This window comes from Protopterus annectens, chromosome 1.part0 (assembly GCF_019279795.1).
Source record: "Protopterus annectens isolate FY-2018-M chromosome 1.part0, PAN1.0, whole genome shotgun sequence".
NCBI lineage: Eukaryota > Metazoa > Chordata > Ceratodontiformes > Protopteridae > Protopterus > Protopterus annectens.
In genome coordinates, this window is record NC_056725.1 from 1,353,634,493 (window position 1) to 1,353,650,007 (window position 15,515).

Consider the following 15,515-nt stretch of genomic DNA (forward strand, 5'->3'; position numbering starts at 1 on the left):
AAACCCAAAACAATAAGTAGAAGTTAACAGTTTGGTAAAATTCAGTTACTGGGTAGTCGCTACATTGCCTGGATGTCAGCAAAGAAGAAATCTGCAGAGAACCGACCAGAAAAGGAGAAGAAAAAACAAACTCTGGTTGGAAACAGCTGTTCAGCAAAATGCAGTACACAGTTTTTAGGTTTGGTATAAGAGTTTGTTTCCAGGAATTTAGAGGACAAAATAAATCAAATGCTCTCAGAGCTGTTTAAATTAAGTGAGATACAATAGGAATATATACAGTTAAATGCCAAAGGCTGAAAAGATACAAGAAGCTTTAAGTAGATACAGGGCCTGCCTTTGATAAAATGGCACATTACGAGAACAGCTCCAAAGCGCCTTCCCCCATGCCTGACCCTCCCCAGACATACACCCCACAGTGTCTCCCATCCCCACCCCTATCACAACCTCGTCACATCATCCAGTTTACTTTTTCTCAATATTTTCATGCATGTTACCTTTGTTCAGCATTTTCCTAGGTAATGTAAATCAAAAGGTTGCGATGAAACTGAAAATACACTGTGGAAAAGCTAGAAAACATAGCTTAATTTAGTTATTTGTTCCACTGCCATTACAGTGTAGACTGCCCCATTTAGAGTGTGTTTCAAGTATGCAGGAAAAGCAAAGTTAGAAGAATAAGATTGAATGTTCATAACACTAATTAAATGGGGCATTGTACTCAATGACTGGCCTAATGAGGGAAGAGTAGAGGGAGACAATGACCTCTTTCTTCCTGGATGCAAAACCCTTAGTAATGAGATGTACCACATAGAAGGACTTTCTGATCACAGTGGCAATGTGGTGGTCAAAAGAGAGGTTATTGTCAACCTGTGTTCCCATATCTCTTATATAAATTATAGTACATAATAATACATATTATAAAAAATATATAAAAATAGATATTTTCTTTATCCCTGGCAATGTAACTCCTACCACAGTCTTCTGTGTCCCACAATTCAACTAAACAAAAATATGGCCAAAATCATTTACTTTTATACATTTTAGCAGTTCAACAAAATGTCATTTTAAGAAGATACTATCACTAAGCTAGGCATCAACCCCTATATCACTAGGTGAGTTGCAAACTGGCTCACAGATAGAACCCACAGTGTGAAAGTAGCTGACTCCAAGTCAGACTGCTGACCAGTCATTAGTGGAGTCCCACAGGGTTCGGTCCTGGGTCCTCTCCTGTTTGGTATCTACTTCTCTGAAGTCCAGCCCAACACGAAGGGACTATGGCTGACAAATTTCACAGATGATTGCAAGTTGGGAGCTATTAACTCCCCAAGTGATGTTGACATCCTACAGAAAGGCCTCACTGAGACCAACAACTGGTGTCAGAACCGTGGCCTTAAGCACAATGACAAAAATGTGTTATCTCATTTGGGAAAAACCCAGTTCCCATGAATTACCACATTGATGGTAGTCCACTGAACATAGAAGCTGTTATAAGAGATCTGGGAACACAGGTTAACAGCAACCTCTCTTTTGACCACCACATTGAAACTGTGGTCAGAAAGTCCTTCTATGTGGTACATCTCAATACTAAGGTTCTGCATCCAGGAAGAAAGAGGTCATTGTCTCCCTCTACTTTTCCCTCATTAGGCCAATCATTGAGTACAATACCCCATTTGGCATGTACCTCACTAGACACCTGCAACAACTGGAGAGGCCGCAAAAGTACCTCACAAAGATCCTAGGCCTTATAAATTTGTATTATATGGACAACTCAAACAAATCCAGCTATTCTCTGTCTCATATTACCTACTTAGAAGCAATCTTTGCTTGACTTACAAAGCCATGTCTGACCCAGCTCTGTTAGAAATGCTGCATTTAACGAAATCCCAATCCCTCCACACCACATTTTCCAGAGATCTCAACCGCATTACCACAATCAACAGAACATACTGGAGGGACAGGTTCATAACCCAGAGACTGCCCACGCTATGGAATAGACATCCCATACATGTGAAGCAGAGCACCTCACTGGCCCTCTTCAAGAGAAATCTTGATGAGTGGATGGGAAATAATAAATTCACCCCAGGGATCACTCCAGTGGCTTTACTCGACAGATGCACTGGGAACTAAGGTCGGGTGGTACGATGCCAGGGTAATTCTATGAGCTAGGCTTGTAAAGGCTCCAGGGCCATTAGCCTAGTACACACCTATGAACCTGGCCAGATCCACTGAGACAGAGGGACAAAGCCCTAACTAATGACTCAAGTTTGATTAATGGCATGCGAGAGGACAGAAATGCCAAGGCTTATTCTGCTTGCCTCTTCTTGGGTGGAAGGCAATGCAGGGTTTTTGTTGTAAGCCCTACAGCTGGACAAGACTGATGTCCACAGCCTGGTGTATGATGTAGTCAAACCTGGCTTCCCTCCCATATGCTGCATACCTGTGTATATGTCCAGACAACATAACTCACTTTCTGTAGAATGATCTTTAATCCCAGCTGATCTAGTCAACTGCACAATTGTGCTAGGGTACTGATAATGTTTAAGGTTATTCCTCTGAACTTACTATTGGGGTTGAACAGCCATAAAATCACATTATCTATATGGTCAATTTTACTTGTTTTTAAGGATAAATGTAAATGAGTTGATGAACAAGGTAAAGGGAAAGGGTTTCAAAACTGAGCTCTGTGACACTCCTTTTTCATTGGCTATGGGGAGGAGAATGACTTCAGCTGTTACTCTACTGATGCTGTCCTTCCTTGAGCTTGTGAACTAGTTTAGCTGGGCTGGATTTAGGCCATACAATGCAAAATCACCAAAAAGCTTTTCATTATGTTATGTAGAATCAAATGCCTTTATCAAGTTCAGAAAAGTCACACCTGTCAATTTCACCATTGTCTATGGTTCAAATAGTGGTCCTGGTAGGATAAGAAATTGGTGCACATACAGTTTCAGGATAGCTGCTTATTGTGTAACAGGATGAATAGAGCTCAGCTCTCCCAGTGTGAAAAATGAAAATTGTTTAAAAAAAACCCAAAAACAATAAGTAGAAGTTAACAGTTTGGTAAAATTCAGTTACTGGGTAGTCGCTACATTGCCTGGATGTCAGCAAAGAAGAAATCTGCAGAGAACCGACCAGAAAAGGAGAAGAAAAAACAAACTCTGGTTGGAAACAGCTGTTCAGCAAAATGCAGTACACAGTTTTTAGGTTTGGTATAAGAGTTTGTTTCCAGGAATTTAGAGGACAAAATAAATCAAATGCTCTCAGAGCTGTTTAAATTAAGTGAGATACAATAGGAATATATACAGTTAAATGCCAAAGGCTGAAAAAGATACAAGAAGCTTTAAGTAGATACAGGGCCTGCCTTTGATAAAATGGCACATTACGAGAACAGCTCCAAAGCGTCTTCCCCCATGCCTGACCCTCCCCAGACATACACCCCACAGTGTCTCCCATCCCCACCCCTATCACAACCTCGTCACATCATCCAGTTTACTTTTTCTCAATATTTTCATGCATGTTACCTTTTGTTCAGCATTTTCCTAGGTAATGTAAATCAAAAGGTTGCGATGAAACTGAAAAATACACTGTGGAAAAGCTAGAAAAAACATAGCTTAATTTAGTTATTTGTTCCACTGCCATTACAGTGTAGACTGCCCCATTTAGAGTGTGTTTCAAGTATGCAGGAAAAAAGCAAAGTTAGAAGAATAAGATTGAATGTTCATAACACTAATTACTGCTGCAGTAACCTTAGCTACACGAGTAATATCCTGCCAAGGATATAACAGCCGTTTGGTTTGCAAAACTTCAGGATACCTTCCAAATGACCAAACTGTCAGGCAACTTGAGCTCAGCTGACTAAAAGCCAAGTTTGGGCGCTAAGCCATTCAGAGTTTTCCAGCCAACAGTGAGAAGAAGGCTAAGCCCTGAAAGGGCAAAGCTAGGAGGAATAAAGAAAATAAATAATCGCACCCTGGCATAGACAACACACCAAAAACAAGGAGGATGGAAGGAGGGAGGGCGCAGCTACTGCAGGAGTGATTATTCGAACATCTAATATCATGGTATGTTTACTTGCATGACTGCACTATGTTCATCCCCAACAGCCTTAAGTGCTTCAATGCATTAGATGCAACAGTGCACAGTTGAGTTTATTCATGCAAGGGTGGCCAGTAAGTATACTTTAAGGCTAAAAGTTAGTTTAATGAGAGCATTCAGGTTCTTTTTTTTGCATCTGGGAGAGAAACAGGGCTAGGACAAGGACATACTTTATATGTGTAAACAGAAACATGGATTCTAATGTGCTTTCCTCATGATTAAACCTAACTTTAGAACAAGCAAAGCCCAGTGGATGCAGCTATTTATGGCAACTGCCCCTTTATAGAGAGGTAACTCCCTTTTTGGAAAATACATAGTTATGCAAGTTTGTTTTGAGTGGAAAGGAGTTAGGGTTTAAAATATGCTTAGTTTTTTTGTTCTTCAGTGCTTTTTATTGAGATGAAGAGTGGAAAATGTTATATTGGTACAAACATAGATGAGAAGCAGCAACTGCATACAAGATAAGCCTGTCAAGCATTAATGTGTGCATGTTAAGTTGCAAGCTGGAAACATATATTCTACTGCCATGCAGAATATGTGAAAGTCATAGATTTTTATTAGAATAGCTGCCTTATCAATAATTACATGGAATATGAATAGCATTGCAGATATAGTCCAAAAGCAAGGAGTACAGAATTATATTAGGAAGTGTATGATGAAAATAATGTTACATGAGATACATTTGTACCGAAATAAGCATGTACATTTAACAAAAAGGGATTTCAAATGGACATTCAATGGATTATCAGGGACAAAGGAAAACAGACATGTTAAGATGAAGTACTTGGGTGCATGGATTAAAAAGGAGTTTGTTATGGTAGCTAAGGATGTATAGGAATAGACTAAATAAAATATATAACAAAAATAGGATCATCATCATCTTTCAGCTTTTCCCATTAGGGGTCGCCACAGTGGATCATCTGTTTCCATTTCTTCCTGTCCTCTGCATCTTGCTCTGTCACACCAATCACCTGCATGCCCTCTCTCACCACATCCATAAACCTTATCTTAGGCTTTCCTCTTTTCCTGTTACTTGGTAGCTTCATCCTTAGCATCCTTTTCCAAATATACTCAGCATCCCTCCTCAGCACATGTCCAAACCAACATAATCTTGCCTCTCTGGCTTTGCCTCCAAACATTCCAACCTGGGCTGACCCTCTAATATACTTATTCCTAATCCTGTCCACCCTCGTCACAGCCAGTGCAAATCTTAGCATCTTTAACTCTGCCACATCCAGCTCTAACTCCTGCCTTTTTGTCAATGCCACTGTCTCCAACCCATATAACATAGCTGGTCTCACTACCTTCTTGTAGACCTTCCCTTTCACTCTTACTGGTACTCGTCTGTCACAAACCACTCCTGACACTCTTCTCCACCCACTCCATCCTGCCTGTACTCTCTTCTTCACCTCTCTTCCACACCCACCATTACTCTGAACTACATACCCCAAGTATTTAAACTCATCCACCTTCGCCACCTCTACTCCTTGCATCCGCACCATTCCTCTATCCTACCTCTCATTCACACACACATATTCTGTCTTAGTCCTGCTGACCTTCATTCCTCTTCTCTCTAGAGCATATCTACATCTCTCCAGGGTCTCCTCCACCTGTTCCCTACTCTCACTACAGATCACAATATCATCTGCAAACATCATAGTCCATGGGGACTCCTGTCTGATTTCGTCTGTCAACCTGTCCATCACCATTGCAAATAAGAAAGGGCTCAGAGCTGATCCTTGATGTAATCCCACCTCCACCTTAAACGCATCCGTCACTCCCACTGCAGACCTCACCTCTGTCACACTACCCTCGTACATATCCTGTACCACTCTTACATACTTCTCTGACAGTCCCGACTTCCTCATACAATACCACAACTCCTCTCTAGGCACCCTGTCATATGCTTTCTCTAAGTCTACAAAAACACAATGCAACTCCTTCTGACCGTCTCTGTACTTCTCCATCAACATTCTCAGAGCAAACATTGCATCTGTAGTGCTCTTTCCCGGCATGAAACCATACTGCTGATCACTAATCATCACGTCCCTTCTTAACCTAGCTTCCACTACTCTTTCCCACAACTTCATGTTGTGACTGATCAATTTAATCCCTCTGTAGTTACTACAGCTCTGCACATCACCCTTAGTTTTAAAAATCGGTACCAAAACACCTTTTCTCCATTCCTCAGGCATCCTCTCCTTTTCCAAAATTTCATTAAACAATCTGGTTAAAAACTCCACTGCCATTTCACCTAAACACCTCCATGCTTCCACAGCTATGATATCTGGACCAACAGCCTTTCCATTTTTCATCCTCTTCACAGCTATCCTTACTTCCGCCTTGCTAATCCATTGCACTTCATGATTCAATATTCCCACATCATCCAACCTTCTCTCCCTCTCATTCTCTTCATTCATCAACCATTCAAAGTACTCTTTCCATCTGTTCAACACACTCTCCTCACTTGTCAGTACATTTCCCTCATTATCCTTTATCACCTTTACCTGCTGCACATCTTTACTAGCTTGGTCCCTCTGTCTAGCCAATCAGTACAGGTCCTTTTCTCCCTTCTTAGTGTCCAACCTTTCATGCAACTCTTCATATGCCTTATCCTTAGCCTTCACCACCTCTCTCTTTGCCATGCACCTCATCTCCTTATACTCCTGTCTACTTTCTTCATCTCTCTGACAATCCCACTTCTTCTTTGCCAACCTCTTTCTCTGTATACTCTCCTGTACTTCTTCATTCCATCACCATGTCTCCTTGTCGTCCTTCCTCTATAAGATGAACGCTTCTTGTTATGGTTATGGACATTAAGATACAAGCAGTGAAAATATTTTTGTCCCTTTTTATTTACATGTCAGCTGTATTTTTATTAACTAGAGGAGAATTTGTGGGTAATAATCAATAAAAAGCTGAACAAATGTATTTGACAGGGAATCAGAACAAGGACTAAGTAGGATAAGTTGATTTTTCCCATAAAATAAGATTTAGGATTACTTGATTTGAAGGGATACTTCAGAGCTGTATATTTAAGACTCAGACATATAACTCAAGCACATGGTTATAAATCAACGTGAAAAAGAGTAAATATGAAAGGGGGCTGTGAAATAAGGAGAGAGCAGGAGTTTGGATGCAAGTCCTTAAGAAGAATAACAACCACCATAAAGGGCAATGTTCTGGAACCCTCTGTAAGTGACTTGCACAAAAGTTCAGTTAGAATTTCACAAAAAAGATAGAAGAGGAAAAGTACAGTTTTGTACCTACCATAAATGTAGATGTCCGATAGGAATGCATCTGCAGTCCTTACAAATGGGTTGTCCTGTCATCAGGCAGCCCTTCGGTCGGCCGGATTCCAAAGTCTGGGTCTGGCCTCGGCTGGTGTCGCACTTCACCCGACGTCATAGCTGCAGTTATTCGGGTATAAAGGCATCAGCCGACGCCATTTTCCTCAGTGTTTCTTGCCCCAGATGCCAGGTGCCCTCTTGGAAGGCTAAATTTGGATAAATGCCAATGATTCCAAATAGTAGAGAGCAAACACAAAAATAAGCATGTATGTACATATATACAAACAAATACACCATAATAGATTCCCCCAGCTAGCTATAAGATGGGCAAATACCCTAGGAGCACCACAGAGGGGAAGGCGGGTGGGTAATCCTGACTGCAGATGCATTCCTATCGGACATCTACATTTATGGTAGGTACAAAACTGTACTATGTCCTTCAAGGATGCATCTGCAGTCCTTACAAATGGGTAGAATACCATAGCCAAACTGGGGGAGGTGGACAAATAAAGTTATGGTGTAGTTAGGATCCCTTGCAAAACAGCAGTGGCAAAGCCTGCTCGGGATCTAGAGTATAAAGGTAAATTATAATGCTTGGCAAATGTATGCACGGAGCTCCAAGTAGCAGCTTCTAAAATGTCCTTGGTAGCCACTCCTCGTAAGAAGGCTGTGGTAGTGGCTGTTGCCCTTGTAGAGTGAGGCCTGATGTTCTCTGGAGTTTTCTTTCCATGGTAGGAGTAACAGAATCTAATGCAATTTCCTATCCACTTGGAAATTGTCTGTTTTGAAATTGCTTTTCCTTCCCTTCCTGTTGCATATGCTACCAGTAGCTGGTCAGTTTTTCTATTGCCCTTGGTCCTGTCCAGGTAGTAGCGTAATTGTCTATGTACATCCAAGGTATGTAGCAGTCTTTCTCCCCTGTTCTGTGGGTTAGGGAAGAATGTAGGTAGGTGGATAGCCTGATTTAAAGAAACTCTGGAAACCACCTTAGGCATAAAGGAAGGATTTGTTCTCATGGACACTCTATCTTGATGGAAGATCAGGAGGGGTTGCACTGCCATTAATGCCTGAAGTTCAGATACCCTTCTTGCTGAAGTGATTGCCAGCAGGAAAGCAGTCTTCCATGATAAGTATTGCAATTCTGCTGTTGCTGCTGGTTCGAAGAAGGAAGTGTCAATTTTCTAGCACAAAGTTCAAGTCCCATGCTGGTAATGGTGGCTTCCTAGGAGGCTTTACATTTTAATTCCTCTCAGAAACTGTCTGAGCAGAGGATGTGAGAAGACAGGAGGATCCAAGTCGTATTCTGCTGAAATAGCTGATGCATGAATCTTGATGGAGGAATAGGACAGGCCTGTGTGGAAGAGCTCTGCCAAGTATTCCAGAATGTTGGCTATGTTTACCAGTGACACATCTTCTCCTTTTGCAGTACTCCAAATGAGATATCTTTTCCATTTTGCTGAATAATTTTTTCTTGTTGAGGGTCTGCGAGCCTCAAGGATAATGTCTTTAACCCTTTGGGATAAATTTGGGTTAATTGGTCTTATGCAATGTTCCAGGCAGTCAGCTGCAGAGTTTTCAGGTTTGGATGCAGATTGTTGTAGTTGTTCTGTGTTAACAGCAAGGGAACCAGGGGTAGTGGCCATATTTGTTCCCGAGACATGCTCCTCAGTAATGGGTACCAATGTTGCCTTGGCCAGTCTGGAGCTATCAGAATGATCCTTGGACGGTCCTCTTCAATAGCACTTTGTGCATCAAAGGAAGTGGTGGGAATGCATATGCTGTCAGGTTTTTCCAACTGAAGGATAGGGAGTCCACCTTCCAAGCAAGTGGGTGGTACGTCCTTGTGCAGAATTTCTTTAGTTGGTGATTGCGTGGGGATGCAAATAAGTCTATTTCTGGGAGCCCCCATTTTCTTGTAATGGTTTTGAAGATGTCCGGATGCAGCATCCATTCGTGGGCATCCGTGGTAGTCCTGCTTAAAATGTCTGCTAGGATGTTTTCTTTTCCTGGTACAAAAATTGCTTTTAACTGAATGTTGTAGCTCAGGGCCATATTCCAGAGTTCCAGTGCCATCCGGCAAAGAGGATACGAATGTGTGCCTCCCTGTTTGTTGATGTACCACATAACTGTGGTGTTGTCTGTCCTTATCAGCAATAGACCTTGTTGAAGGAATGGTCTGAATGTCTGAATTGCCAGTTTTACTGCCAGCATTTCCTTTAGATTTATGTGTAGGTGCAGCTGGTTTTGAGACCATAAGCCTTGTATGCACTTGTCCAGCATGTGTGCCCCCCAACCGAGGTCCGAGGCGTCTGTCGTGATGGTTTGGCTTGGTGGAGTACTGTGAAAAGGCAATCCTGTGTTTGATTGACAAGCCTGAGCCCACCATAGGAATTCTTGCTTCAGGCATGGAATAATGGGAATCTGGGTTTCTAAGCTGTGCTTGTGTTGAGACCATAAATTCCTTAGGTACCACTGTAGTTTTCTCATATGCAGTCTGGCACGAGGAACCAATATTATGCAGGATGCCATGAAGCCCAAGGCTTGCAGTACTTTTCTTGCTGTCAGATGGTTCTGTTTTGTTAAGGCCAAGAAGTAGAGAGGTAGCTGCTCCTGTTTTTCTACTGTTAGGAATGCCATTTGCCTTGATGTGTCCAACTCTGCACCCAAAAAGGTTATTCTCTGGGATGGTATCAGTCTTGACTTTTTTATATTGACTGTGTATCCCAGGGCTTGTAGCAGATAAATGACCCTTTGTAAATCTTCTGCTAGCTTGCTTTTGTTGTCCGCTTGTATCAGGCAGTCGTCCAGGTATGGGTAGATTTGGATTCCTGAAGCCTGCAATGAGCAATTACTGATGCCAGGCATTTCGTGAACACTCTGGGCAGTAGATAAGCCAAAGGGCAATGCTGAGAATTGATAATGCTCTGATCCTGCAAGAAATCTGAGGTATCTTCTGCAGTTTGGTCCTATGGGGACGTGCAGGTATGCCTCCTTGAGATCTAGAGTCACCAGCCAAGACTCCTTGCCCAGCATGGGAAGAAGCTGCTGTAGGGTCAGCATTTTGAATTTTGGAACAATGAGGAATGTGTTTAAAGTGGACAAGTCGAGAATAGGTCTCCATTTGCCTTCTTTTCTTGGTACCAGGAAGAGTCTGGAGTAAAATCCCTTCCCTTGCTCCATAGATGGTACCTTTTCTACAGCTCTCATCCTTAATAATTGGGATATTTGTTTTAGTGCTTCTGTCTTTTGATTTGGAGGTAGGTTTGGCATTCCTCTCTTCCCTGGTAGAGTATGGAAGTGAAACCTGTAACCTTGGTCTGTTCTCTGTAAAATCCACTTGTCTCTTGTGATGTAATGCCAGTTTGTCGTAAACAAGGCTAGCTTCCTGCCTAAGGGTGCTTGCAGTTGTTCCCTGGTAGGCGGTGCCAGAGCCAAGTCACTGTGATTGACCTGTAGTTGTGGTGGTGGCTGTGTCTGTGGCTGTGCCTCGCTGGTTGTTGCCCTGCCACTGACGTCCTCTATAAGCACCCCTGGATTGGCTTCTGCCTCTTGAACGCCTATTCCTGCCTCTCTGAGTTCTGGAGGAGTCTGGAAAGGACCAATTCTTGGAGGGCCAATTCCTGCTAAACCTCGGAGGTTGGACCTGTAAGAAATCTTTTACTGTTTGGACAGATTTTGCCTTCTCTTCCATCTTCTTCAGTACTTGTTGTGCAGGAGAGCCAAACAAATTGATCTTATCCATTGGAGCATCTAATAGTTTTGATTTGACATGGTCTGGTAAGGCCTGTTCTTTTAGCCATGCATGCCTTCTGATGACTGTGCCAGTCATGGCTGATCTAAAGGAAGCCTCCAGTGCATCATAGCCGCATTTTAGGAATGGTTACTGACTTGTTGAATGTTATGTACCATTTCCTGCACATATTTTGTCTACTGTTTCATCTGAGGACACTTTTTTGGTTAACTGATCTAGCAAAAATTCTTGATACTGCATCATGTGAAATTGACAGTTCAAGGCCCTAGCTGAAAGAGTAGCAGAAGTGTAAACTTTTTTACCCCATCTCTCTAAGGATCTGGATTCCCTTTCAGAGGGGGGTTTTTAGCAGAGGTGGCTGCTACAGCCTTAGGTCCTTGGGAGATAGTCTCTGGATCTGCAAGGGGAGCCTTATACAAGTGGTAATGTGTGTCCGGGACCCTGTAGTATCTATCGGGCTTAACAGGGGCCGGAGGCAGAGAATCAGGAGCAGTACAAGCATCATTAAATGCATCATCTACAACAGAAAGAACTGGAGGTATGGCTAAAGGCCTATGTTGTGGTAAATGCAGAAAAGTTCTAAGCCTTTTTCTGGAATCTGAAAAATCCTGGCCCTGCCACTGAAATTGTTCCCTCATAGCATGCAGGGTTTCCCCAAAGGAAAATTCTTCAGGCGGAGAGGCAGAAGGAATGGACTCTTCACCATCAGAGTCTTCATAAGGGGAGTATGGGGCCTCTGGAGGGTCTGTATCATTTGAGTCATCAGAGGAATCATCTGTAGACACTGGTTCAGGGGGCTCTGCTCTAGGCCTCTTCTCTGGAGGCAGGTGAGAGGCCCTGTCTGGTTGAGGTTGGGATCCTCGGATTAAAGAAATGAGATCCTCTGCTAAACTAAGCATTTGTGAACTAGAGCTAGGCCTGTGCGAGGGGGGCTTAGCAGGCACAGATTTAGTAGTTTTAGCTGCTTTAGCCCTGGCAAAGGCCTTAATGAACATGGCTGCAGGTGGCCTAGCAGCTCCACATGCAGGGGTTGAAATATCCAAGGGAATAGTGTCTGATAATTCCTGAGAAACTGTAACAAGAGGTGGGATATCAGAAGCCGATTCCACGAGGTTGGAAGAGGCCTCGGCAGAAGGAAAGTTTTCGGCTGAAGGAGGAACCGCTTGCTCGGTTTCAGCCGAAACCGAGACACTCGCGGTTGGCTTAACCGCGGTTTCGGCCGAAACCGCGGACCGCGAGTGTCGGTCCTTTTCCTTGTGTTTTTTTTTAGATATTTGCAAAATCGGAGGATCCGACGGCATAATATAAGCAAAATCGGAGCCGAAAAACTCCTCAGCAAACTCCGACCGACGTCTAAGCGTCCGCCGGTTAAAAGAAGCACAGGCTAGACAAGCTGCGACGTCGTGGTCTGGGCCTAGACAAGGTAAGCAGTAAGAGTGGAAATCTTTATGAGGTATTTGTTTCCCACAAGTTAAACAGTTATTCACTTTTTCTGACATCGGCTGAGGCAAGAGTCCCCAACGGGGTACTTAGCTTTTTAGAAGTCTTCGAAGTAGTATTCGGTAGTAGAAATCTCTGGTTCTGACCGACCGGCACTTGCGAACAGCTTCTGCTTCGGGCGCCACGTGGCAAGAAAGACTGAGGAAAATGGCGTCGGCTGATGCCTTTATACCCGAATAACTGCAGCTATGACGTCGGGTGAAGTGCGACACCAGCCGAGGCCAGACCCAGACTTTGGAATCCGGCCGACCGAAGGGCTGCCTGACGACAGGACAACCCATTTGTAAGGACTGCAGATGCATCCTTGAAGGACATCAATGAAAACTCTGGCAGAGGCAGTACTGCAATGTGATGGGGCAGTACTGCAATGTGATGGGTCGCTAGAATGTTGGAGTGTCCTGGGATGTGCGTTGCTATGAGAAACCAGCTGGTGGATATGGCCCGCTCCCAAGCCCTCATGGCCTCACGACAAAGGGGGTTGGATTGGGTCCCTCCCTGTTTGTTTATATACCAGACTACAGACATGCTGTCTGACTGAATGGCTACCATCCCTGGAGGTGGGACAGGGTGGAAGGCTCTCAACGCTAAAAGCACTGCCCTCATCTCCAGGACATTGATGTGTAGCTTGGTCTCTGGAGGAGACCACGTGCCCTGGACTGTTCTTCCCAGGACGTGCCCCCCCACCCGAGCTGGGAAGCATCCGTGGTCACCGTGGCCTGAGCCGGAGGAGCTAGAAAGCTGCATCCCGCGAAAATGTTCGCTGATTGAAGCCACCATTGGAGTGACGTTCTGCATGTCCGATTGATGCGGATGTGGAAATTCATCGGAAGGTCTAGCCAGGACCATTGAACTGCTAGAGTCCACTGAAGGACTCTCATGTGAAGACATGCAAGAGGGAGGATAGAGATTGCGGCTGCCATCGAACCCAGGGCCCTGAGAACATTGGCTGCTTTGACTACCGAGTGATCCAAGATAGTCAATACATGGAGTCTGAGATTTTCTATCCTGTCCTGGGTGAGAAAAATCTTTAACTGAATCGAATCCAACCGTGACCCGATGAAGTCTATGATCTGAACCAGAGCCAAGTTGGACTTGTTGATATTGATCGTGATGCCTAACTTGTGAGCCAGACCAAGGAAGTAGTGTAGGGCCTGACACAATAGACATTTTGTGGATGCAGCGAAGAGCCAATCGTCTAGGTAGGGGAATATCTGAATGCCCTGAAGTCTCAGGTGAGCCACTACGATCAACATAACCTTGGTGAAGACCCTGGGGGCTGTGGTGAGACCAAAGGGTAGGGCTCTAAATTGAAAGTGACTGGCCCCTAGCTGGAAGCATAGAAACCTCTTGGAGCTCCTGTGGACCTTGATGTGATGGTAAGCGTCCTGGAGGTCTAACGAGCACATCCAGTCGCATTCTCTCAGAAATGGTAGAATGGACTGTAGAGTGACCATCCAGAATTTTTGTTTCTCTACCGACAGGTTGAGGATAGACAGGTCCAGAATGGGCCTGAGGTCCCCCGTCTTCTTTGGCACTAAAAAGAACCTGGAGTAGATGCCTGACCCGGATTGATCTGGGGGGACCGGCTCAATGGCTTGTTTTTGTAGCAGCTTTGAAACCTCTAAGGCTGCAGCCTCCCTGTGAGCAGGTGGAACATCTAGAAAGCGTGCTGGAGTTATGGGACATGAAATGAAGGGGATAGAATATCCTCTGGATATGATGTTTAACACCCAGCGGTCTGCAGTAATGGACTCCCATGCCGCTGGATGTAAGGAAAATCATCCCCCTACTGCCTCCAGAGTAGAGCAGCCGGGTAACCCCTCAGGAATGCTGTGCAGGTCTGTCAGAAAAAGGTTCCCTAGACCCGAAGTTTCTGGGACTCCCTCTGCATCTGAGATGGCGTTGGTCTTGTCCCCCTCTGCCTCTGGGGAACGAATATTCCTGAGTGTCACGTAAGGACTGTGATTTCCGGAACCACATCTTCTTTTGCCCCTTTTGGTTCCTGGAATAGGACCTCTGGGGGTTAGAGAAGTGGATTCCGATGGCTGACAAAGTCTTTCCGTCCTTCTCACTCTGGGTTAGTGTGTCACGTACAGTCTTCCCAAAGAGGGATGATCCATCGAAAGGGGCATTGATGAAAGATGCTTTAAAGGGGTCCGCAACTTGACACAGCCTGAACTAGGTGTGATGCCTCAAAGCAACGCCTGTACCAGCAGCTCTAGCGGCTCCCACCGTAGCATGAGAGAGGAGACGCATAGAGGTATTTGTCACTGATTTCAGTGTAGTCATCTTCGCAGTGAAAGACTGCTTGTCCTGTTGTGACAGAGACTCTGGGGGTGACTCAGTTAGTTTCGATATAAGGTCTCGCTGCAGTCGGACAACATGTGCCAAGTAATTTAGCTCACAAACAGAAAATGTCGCTGACGAGTACATGCGCTTCCCGAAACGATCCATCGACCTGGACTCTTTGTCTGGTGGATGAACAAAGGAACTCTCCTGTGCCAGTTCCTTCTTTGTGGCAGCTGCAACCACCAAAGTGTCTACCAGGGCTCCTTTGGACCATGCCTGCCTGTCTGACGGCGGGGAAAGAATTTTGTCTGGCCTTTTGGGTATAGGCTCTACGGTGTCAGGATCCTTTCATGCCCTAGTGGTGATGAGGTCCACCAAAGGGTCTGCTGGAGGGGAGACCCAGGAAGTAGATGGGCCCGCGCCAAAGGCCTCCAGGAATATGGGCTCATCCGCAGAGGGTTTGGGGCTGACCAACCTGCTCTTTGGCGGAGGATCTCCATAATTTCTCCGAACGAGACATCCTTGGTAGGTGATCTGGGGGAGACCTCACCTTCATCCAAGTTCATATCAGTGGTAATGGACTCAGGGGAGTC

The 15,515-nt window shown here is 44.5% G+C and overlaps 1 protein-coding gene across 4 annotated transcripts in view; it reads right to left on the reverse strand.

The window, feature by feature from the left end:
* Positions 1–15,515, reverse strand: part of FIG4 (FIG4 phosphoinositide 5-phosphatase) — a 3,828,182-nt gene that overhangs the window by 170,288 nt on the left and 3,642,379 nt on the right. The window lies entirely within an intron of this gene.